Source organism: Choloepus didactylus, chromosome 10, assembly GCF_015220235.1.
Source record: "Choloepus didactylus isolate mChoDid1 chromosome 10, mChoDid1.pri, whole genome shotgun sequence".
Lineage (NCBI taxonomy): Eukaryota > Metazoa > Chordata > Mammalia > Pilosa > Megalonychidae > Choloepus > Choloepus didactylus.
The window spans coordinates 6366976-6377410 of NC_051316.1; the positions used below are offsets into that span (position 1 = coordinate 6366976).

General features: G+C 37.0%; 1 pseudogene; it reads right to left on the reverse strand.

Moving 5' to 3' along the window:
* Positions 1-8351: 8351 nt before the first annotated feature.
* LOC119505194 lies at positions 8352-8982 on the reverse strand (annotated as a pseudogene).
* Between the last annotated feature and the right edge of the window lie 1453 nt (positions 8983-10435).

Genomic DNA, 10435 nt, shown 5'->3' on the forward strand with positions numbered 1-10435 from the left:
GCAGAAGTATAAGCAGAAAATGCAGGGTGAGGTGGATGTGAGGAGAAGGAGCCTCTTGGAAGGGGATACCAGGGAAGGCCTCTCTGAAGAGGAGGTATCTGAGCATTGAGGGAAGCTGGGGCAAGCACTTAAGTGTGAGGGACCAGAAGAGGTGATGGCCCTAAGTAGGGATGATCAGCAAGATTGGAGTGAGAGGCAAGAGGCCAGCATTGCTGGAAAATAGTGAATGAAATTCCAGATAATGGAGTAATGGGTGTCATGTCCTAGATGACTGAGTACACTCTCACCAGAGTAGAGAACTTTGTTTAATTTTTCATGAACATGACTGCAGCATTGCAAAAAGTTAAAAATGTGCCAAGGTGTGGACTATGAAAGTAAGAACAGGCTGAGGATGGTGAAGGCTTCAGGGGCACTAGAAGATTTAGAGATGGGGATGCAGAAATGAGGTCAGATCTAGATGCAGAGCCTTTGAGACTTGCTGATTATTCTGCATGCAAAAGAAGCAGGGAGATATAAGATTGAGAAGGAAAGTGGCCAGTACATGTACATGAGGGTAGTGTTCAAGGAATCAGGTATGGCTAGCAGTGGAGAGAACTTATTGGAATTTGAATGACATATGTGGGAGTAGTGAGGCTTCAGAAGCCCTGCAGATACCAGTTTAGATGTACCAAATTTTCAGGATTTTATAAGAAACTTGGGCACAGAGTGATCACAAGGGACATTAACAATGTGATGTCATCAGTGAGTGAGGTGAGTATAACAGTGAAGGCTTCTAAGGACTGGGCAGAAATAGATAAGTAAACTAGAGAATATCCTTGTAGCCAGATCCTTTTTTGGTTTTCCCATCATAAACAACATCACAAGTAGCCTCACCTGTGAACTACCGAAGACCTATTCCACAAGTTAAGGCTTGTGGTTAACATAATCCTCTGTCCAGTCCCTCTCTGCACCACTGGGGAGTACAGAATTCTGATGGCCAATATACATAAAGATAAAAATGCTAACTGGATCAGAAATTAGAAATGCTGAGTACATCAACTGTCTTTGTTTTAAATACCATGTTTCCTTGCATGACTACCGCCTATATTTAAACAAGAAAAACCTTTCCACATGGTCCACATTCAACACTGCAGCCTCAAGGATGTCCAATTTCCATGTATACCCTGCCAAACCCAAACTCTAAACAACTCCTCAAACCTGTTCCTCCTTGATTTCCCCCTTATTCCTTGTACATGGATTCCATCCTGACAGGTGTTTAGGCCAAACTTTGAGGTCTCCCTGGACTTCTGTCTTTTCACCTCAAATATATCCTTCAGAAACCCTCCTCATCTGACCACTTTTTCTTTATGTCCTCCTTACTAATCTTGTCAGAAACAACTTTGTATCTTTCAGGATGACTATGTTTGGCACCTGAACATCCTGCTTCTTCTTCCTAATCCCTATAGTTTCTTTAGTACATGAAAAATAGGTGTTACTTTATGTTTTGCAGTGTTTTACTTATACTCAGTAAGTAATATTATGCATTACCCATTCATTAAGTAAATTATTATTTATGATAATGAATTTGTCTCTAATCTGTTTGATCTTTTTTCTTATCCTATTTGCTGCTAAGAGAGTGGTAGCAACATCTATTCAGATTTGGGGTTTCCTTCACATATTTAATTCTGTCAGTTTTCAAAAGTTGTGAACTTTGCATCAGAGTACTTTCATTTAGCAAGATATTAAATTATATTTTTATATAAGAGAATTTGTAGTTTTACAGAAAACTCATGTAAAATATACAATGTTCCTATAACCAACCATCATAGACATTCTGTATTAGTTTCATACCATTGTTACAACTGAAGCAAGAATAGTAAAATAGAATTATCAAATACAGTCCATAGTTTACATTAGGTATATTTTCCCATTTGCCACCCTATTACTAACATCTTGTATTAGTGTTGCAGCTTCTTTATGATTCCTGAAATAACATTCTTATACTTGTGCTATAAACCCCAGTCCATTTTCCACAACAGCATTCACTGTATTATCTGTCCCATGTTTTATCTTCTACCTTTCATTCTAGTAATGTACACCACACAAAATTTCCCCATTCAATCACATTTGCATACATAATTCAGTGCTGTTAATTCAACTCACATGAGTATGCTACTATCACTACCATCCATTTCCAAACCTACACAATCATCCTAAATAGAAGTTCTATGCATAGTAACCACCAGTTTCCCATTCTCTGTGCCAGACTATGTTCTGGTAACCTCTATGCTAGGTTCTAAAACTGTGATTGAGGTTATTTTAATAGGTTCGTATAAGTAAGATCATAACAATACTTGTACTTTTGTGCCAAGCATATTTTACTCATCATTATGTCCTCAGTTTCATGCATTTTGGTGCATGCATCTGCACTTCATTCTTTTACACCTAAATAATATTCCATCCTATGTATATACCACATTCTGCTTTTTCATTCATCATTTGGTCTTTTGGGTTGGTGCCATCTTCTGTCAGTTGTTAATGTTGCTTGAACATTGGTGAACAAATATCTGTTTGGTTCCCTGCTTTGAATTTTTCTGAGTATATAACTAGTAGCAGGATTTCTGGGTCATATGTTACTTCTATGCATAGTTTCCTGAGGAAGTGACAAACTGTTTTCCACAGGACTACACCAATTTATGTTTCCACCAGCAAATAATGAGGGTCCCTATTTCACCACATCCTCTCCAATACTTCTAACATACTGTTTTTTTTTAGTAGTAGCCTTTCTGCTGTGTGTGAAATAATATCTCATTTTGGTTGTGATTCACATTTCCTTAATTGTAACTGATGTTGATCAAATTTTCATGTGCTTACTTTTTTCATTGTATTTCCTCTTTGGAAAAATGTCTTTTGAAGTCTTAGGCCATTTTTAATGCAATTTTATTGAGATATATTCATATACCATACAATCATCCAAAGTGTAGAATCAATTGTTCACAGTATCAACATATAGTTGTGCATTCATCACCACATTCAATTTTTTTGAACTTTTTCATTAATTCAAGAAATAAAGATGAAAATAAGAATAAAAATAAAATTAAGAGTACGAAACTACACCCAGGACAGCTCATATTGTTTCCCCCATTATTCATTTACTTTTTGCCCCCCCCTTTCTTCTACTCCTCTGTCCTTACAGTGGATAAAGGGATGGTAAGCCACAATGCATTCAGAATCACACAGTCACACCATATAAGCTATATAGTTATATAGTCTACATGAATCAAGAATACTGAATTACAGTTCAACAGTTTCAGGTATTTCCTTCTAGCTACTCTAATACACAAAAAACTAAAAAGGGATACCTATAAAATGCATAAGAATAACCCCCATAATGATCTCTTAACTCCATTTGAAATCACTCATCTACTAAAACTTTATTTTGTTTTATTTTCCTTCCTCCATTGTGTCAAGAAGGCTTTCTCAATCCCATAATGCTGGGTCCAGCCTCATCCCTGTGAGTCATGTCCCATGTTGTCAGGGAGATTTACACCCTGGATGTCATGTCCCATGTAGGAGAGAAGGTGATGTGTTTACCTGAAGTGTTGGCCTAGAGAGAGTAGCCACACTTGAGCAACTAAGGAGGTTTTCTGTGTGTGACTCAGGCACAATTATAAGTAGGCTTATCCTCTTCTTTGTGCTACAAGCTTCATGAGGTCAAATGCCAAGATTGTGGGCTTCACATATTAAATTGCTAATCCCCAATGCTTGTGAGAACATCAAGAGTTCCCCAGGTGAGTAAGTCTAATATTTCCATGGATTTCCCAAGTCCCTTAATGGGGCTTTGCAAATAACTTTTATTTTCTGTCCAAATACATCAGGATGGTCAGGGCATCACACTAACCTGTACAAACCAACAAGTTCTTACTGCCTATTTAAGGTTCTATGTAATTATGGTGTTTGTATAAACTGACCACACAGGTTAAATGATATAGCACACTACAGAAAATATAGATTTTCCACCAAATAAACATCTCTTCCTTTGGTCTTACATAGAAGTTGAAGTTTCCAAACACAGTCAATATCATCCTTGTCCCTTTAGTCTGCTTTCCCTTAATTCTAACCAAGTCCATTTTCTTCATATCTGTAATTAAAATCTGATCTCTTTTGCAGCTTCTTTAATGTTTGCTGTATGGTGTAATGCTGCCATTCATAGCTGCTCAACTCTGGCTTTGAGTCTCAGTTGTCACACAGATATTTGATATTCCTGGGACTAACCAGGTTATACAGAAACAGTTCATGTTCTCAGAATTTAGAAAAAAAATCATTAGAACTAAAGAAGACATATGGCTGCTGTGATAGGTTACAATAGAGGAATTTTTAGTGTAAGACTTCCCTGGTAACCTATACTTTCATAATCAATTCTCAGAGTTTGCACATTATACTTAGTCTATATTAGTGAGGCATTATAATGTTTATCTTTTTTGATTCTGGATATTTTACTCAACACACTGTCCTCAAGGTCCATTCACCTTCTTGCATATCTCACAACTTCATTTCTTCTTGGCACCACTCACTATTCCATATAATGTATACACCCAGTTTACCATTCCATTAATCAGTTAATGTACCCTTAGGTCACCTTCCTCCTTTGTGTATTGTGAATACTGCCACCATAGATACCAGTGTGCAATGTCTATTCATGTCCATGCTCTCAGATCTTCCAAGTGTATACCCAATAACAGGGTTGCAGGACCATATAGCACCCCACAGTTAGCTTCCTGTGTAAGCACCACACTGCCCTCCAGATGGGCTGCACCATTCTACTTCCCTACCAACAGGGAAAAAATACATCCACCTCTCCACATTTTCTCTGGCACTTGAATGCCTTTGTTTATTTTTAAATGGTTTTATCCACACAACAATCCATTCTAAGTAAACATTCAATGATTCTGACTATAGCCACAAAGTTATGCATTCACCTCCACAACCTATATGAGAACATTTCCATTTCTTCTGCAAACAAAGAGGAAAAGGAGAAAAAATGTAGAACAAAAATTCAAAAGATATAAGAAAAAATAAAGTAAAATACAATGATAAGGACAGACAACAAAGGTACCACCAAGTATTCCATATCACTCCCTTATAACTCTCTCTCATAAGTATTTGGCTTTGGTATATTGCCTTATTTACAATTAATGGAAGCCTCTTACAATGTTACCATTAACTATAGAATCTAGTTTGCATCAATTGTATTTTTTCTCTTGTATTATCCAATTTTCAACACCTTGCAGTGTTGACATTCATGTGTTCTTCCTCTTTTAAAAATATTCTTGTGTTTGTACATTTAATCACCATCATTGACCACTCTAGATTTCATTAAGTTTTACAATCCCAGTCTTTATGTTCTATCTTTCCTTCTGGTGTTATACATGTCACTAGCTTTCCTCTATCCAACCATACTCACACTCATCTGTGTTCAGAGTACTCACAATACCTACAATATTGTGCTACAATCACAGAGTGTTATGCTGTCCATTTCTGGATCTATACAATCAATCCTGCTTACCATTACATACTCCTTAAGCAACAAATGCACAATTTCTAACCTCTCTAACTCATGATGCCCTGTGTTCTCAACTTTATTTCTCAAATTTCTCTCATCCATATTTGTTCATATTACTGAGTCCATAGAGTACACTTCTTTTGTTTCTGGCTAATTTCACTCAAAATGATGTCTACTATCTACCATTTTGACTTTTGAAATTTATATGTCATGTCTTATTTTATGTTATTTTCCCTTTCTCACTTTTATCCCTCCTGATGGTCTTCATTTCTACTCACTTTTCCAAAGCTCTCACTCCTTTCCATTCTTATCTGCTTGTAGTATTCCCTGTACTATTTCTTGTATAGCAGGTCTCTTATTCAGAAACTCTCTCAGTGTATGTTTGAAAATATTTTCAACTCTCCCTCATTTTGAAGAACAGTTTTCCCAAGTATAGAATTCTTGGTTGGAAGAGTTTCTCATATCTTATGACTGCCTGCTCACCTGCCTGGTTTCTACTGAGAAATCTGCATGTAGTCTTGTAGAACTTCTTTTTTATGTGATGTATCACATTTCTTTTGCTGCTTTCAGAATTCTCTCCATCTTTGATATTTGATAATCTGATTGGAGTAGGTCTATTCAGATCTCTTCAGTTTATGGTATGCTGTGCTTCTTGGATCTGCAGTTTTATGTCTTTCAGAATAAATGGGAAATTTTCAGTGATTGTTCCCTCCATTATTGTTTCTGCCTATTTTCCCTTCTCTTCTCCTTCTGTGATGCCCATATCATGCACACTCATGTCCTTCATATTGTCATTCAATTCCAAGACCTGCATGTATGTTTCCCTTCTTTCCTTTATCTGTTCTTTTTATGTATTTCACATGTCCTGTCCTCTAGTTTCTGAATACTTTCTTCTACCTTCTCAAATGTCCTGTTCTATGTCTCCATTGTGTTTTTCATCTCTTCCATATCATGGATTTCATTCCCTTAAGATCTGCCAATTGTTTTTACCAACTTTTTTAGCTCTTCCTTATGTTCACCCGGTGTTTTATGTCCTTCAACTATTTTGCAATATCTTCCCTCTCCTCAATGATTTGATTTTTGAATTGATTTATCATATTCATTTGAAGATATTTAATTAGTTGTTTCAAATCCTGTATCTCATTTGAAGTGTAGGTTTATTCCTTTGCCTGGGCCATATCTTCATTTTTTCTACAGTGTCTTAAATTCTTATTGTCTAAGCATCTGGTTTCCTTGATTATCCCAATCAGATTATCCCAGACCAGACAGGCCCAAATCTCAGTATTATGTTTCCCTGAGGGTGAGACTCAGAAAGTTATCAGAATTTTCTGTGAGGACTTTAGGTACTGTGCTTTTCCTATCCTGCCCAGCATATAGTGCGTGTCAGCCCTCAGCTTCATAAAGAAATATGTTACCATTAATTCTCATTAGAAACTCTCCCTGCCAGGGACTGACAATTTCAGAAGCCAAGCCTAAGCTGTTTCTGCTTTTTACCCCAGGCCCTAGGGTCTGAGTTCTCTGAGGGAGGGAAACCACTTGATCTGGGCCCCACCAACTCCTTTTCTTAGGGAAGATAATTCCTTTTGGAATTTATCTCCAACATTTCACTTCTTCCTTTGCCTTTCTAACTATCTTAAATCTATCCTTGCCTGGTTCAGCCCTGATAATTGAAAATGCCTGAGGCTTCCTCTAATGAGCTATTGAATGAGAGGAAAACAAGGAAAAAAAATAAAGGAATCCCCTTTCCAGGGCCAGTCCCCAGCCTTCCAGTTACCAGTCAAAAACCAGAATTGGTGCCTGGTTCTCTGTGTGGCTTTTCTTGGCACACAGATGATACGAATTTGATTCTTTTATTTGTCATTGTAAATGGAAGTTTTTCTTTGAGATTCTCTTCTGGGCATTCTTTATGATTGTAGAGAAATAGGACAGATTCTTTGGGTGTATTTTTTGTGCCCTGCCATTTTGCTGAATTTGTTCATTAGCCCTCAGAGATTTGATGTATATTTTTTGGGACTACCTATACCTAGGCTCATGTCATCTGCCAAAGGTGAAATTTACTTTGTCATTTCCATGTTGGATGATTTTCATTTGTATTATAAACACTTTCTTTAGTGTTGTACATCCATTATAATTCAAGAAAGAAAGTTTGTATGCTTGTAATATTAACCACAGCCCATTGTCCAAAAAGGGATTCATTTTTTTCTTCAGACTTTCATTCTATTAACATGCATGATCCAACATATCCCCTTTCAATCACATCCCTATACATAATAGAGCATTGTTAATTACACTCCCAAAAATATTTGACCATAACCACTATCCTTATTGAAATCTTTACAATTGACACCAGGTTTGTGATTGTCCTTCATGCATTGTAAGAGAACCTGGTCTGTTTCAAATGACAATTGTGGCGGGTTCCTGAGGGATGTGCACACTTTCAACATGGCACTGTACCTGGAAGGGAGAAGGAAATTGCCAGTGGCCATGCTGGCAGGTGGTGTGACTTTCCCAGCTGTCACACCTTTGCTTCATGTGGTTCATAAAATTAATAATTCTAGAAATTTAAAGCAGCTGAGACATTTAAGGATTGTGTCAGTCTTCTGTTCTGGCTGCCCACCTTCTTTATGTTGTACATAGTAAAAGTCATGAAGTAATGCAATCATATTTCCTTTCTTGAAGTCAGCAGTTTCTTCACTTGCTATATTTGAAAAATATATTTTTCCCATCCTCCATTTTCCCTGACTGGATTTATAGGCTTGAAATTGTCCTTCACAAATTATTGGAAAAAGTGCTCCATTCTGAACATGGTTTAACAAGGTATGACCATCTTTGGAGGGTATACTTGCTGATTGTTTTTTGTATGAGATATACCCAAGCAGGACAAAGCTAAAGAAAGTCCATCACTGACTTTAGGTCTTTTGGGATTTATGACATTTACATCAGAAGTGGAAAGTAACTTTGATACACAAGGATTTTCATCCATACATCCTACAGAATGTGCTGCTTTTCCTGGATGCTGCAATGAACTGAAAGGGGAACATAGCACTGAAGAGTTATTATGCATCACTTGTGGTAAATTAATTTTATAGTCAGGTTCAAAGTCTCAATAATAATAGGACTATCTGTTACACTTGATTCAGATTGAGAAACTGGCAAGGTGTATGCTCTTTTGATGTAGGGGTCACAGGGCTTATAGCCTGCAATGCATGAGCAGTGACTTGCCAGAGGTGACCATACTATTTTCTCCTTGAATTAGACATGGGGTCACTCTGTTAAAAATGTTTGAAACAACTGGTTTTGAATTTGAAGTCACTCCAAAAAGATCGGCTCAGCATCTTCACCTACATGTCAACCCCAACAAAGATCATCTCAGCATCCTCAACTTCCACTTGTTTGGTTTATTTCACACTTTTCTGTGGTTCTGGTTCTTGTACATACATACCAGTGTTTCCTTTATGTAAAATGCAACCTCAAGTGTGCAGTAATACTTCTGAATAAACTCAGATACTTCAGGCAAAAGGTCACATCTGGTCCACATCCATGGTCATCCTGGAGCTCCCAGTGGCACACCAGGACTAAGACCCTACCTAGGCAAAACCCCTAATATCTAATTTTTATGGTATTACTATAACTACCCTGGCTCTGTTTTAGCTAATAATTTCATGTTATGTTTTTTCCATTCTTTCACTTTCAACCTACTTTTATCTTTAAATTTAAGGTGAGTCTCTTGCAGACAGCCTACACTTGAATCAATTTTTTTTATACCCAACTGATTTTTTTAGATTTTTTATTGTGAAATATAATATATATACTAGAAAATGAAAACTTTCAAAGTAAAATTAAACAGGAATTTATAGAGCAAATTTCAAAGAATTTTATGGGCTACAGTTCTATAGTTTCAGTATATTTCCTTCTAGATGTTCTACTACACTAGAGACAGAAATATATTTATATGATTCAATATTCATAATCCTTTGTTAAATCCTATCTTGCCTGTTGCTACTTCTTCCTCTCATTGGACCATAATTTCAATCTTCAGGGATATCTAGGCACTGACCACCCTAACTTTTTTATATTGTAAAGTGGTGTCATTAGTATGGGGAAGAGGGTGCATCTGGTTGATGTTCTTGAAGAGGCTAATACCTCTGGGTGTGGGGACATATCTGGCACAGGAATACTCTGGAGGATTTAAGTTTCTGAAAAATGAACTCAGTGAGTGAAATTTTAGAGTCTCAGATAGGGATCTGGGTATTCATTAGAATTTTGGGGACTAATGTTAATTTGGGCTTGGCATACTGTGGCCATTTGGAATATTTAGCTGATGCTTGCACAAGAGTAACCTCTAGAAGCAAACTTTTGACTGTGTTTTAAATCTCTTAGTCACTGAAGCCTTAGTTTGCAATGATTCTTTCTCCTCTTTTGGGCAAGAAGACATTCTCAACCTCCTGATGTATGGGTCAGGCTCCTTCCTGGGAGTCATATACCACATAACCAGGGAAATTCACTCCCCTGGGAGTCATGTCCCATGTAGCAGGGTGGATAATGAATTTATTTTCAGAGTTGGGCTTAGATAGAGAAAGGCCACACATGAAAAACAAAAGAGGCTCTCTGGAAGTGACTGTTAGATATAATTATAAGTAGAATTAGCCTTCCTTTTACAGCCATAAGTTTCACAACAGCAAACCTGAAGATCAAAGGCTTGACTTATTAAGTAGCAGGTTCCTAATTTCACACAGAACATATTCTGTCCAAGATAAACAATCAATGTCTAACATTATCTTCACTTTGTTGTCAACAATGACTCTCAGTTTTAAAAGATTATCATAACCCAAAACACCCTGAAGCTCTTATCACCCTGTTCTAGTTTGCTAATGCTGCTGGAATGCAAAACAC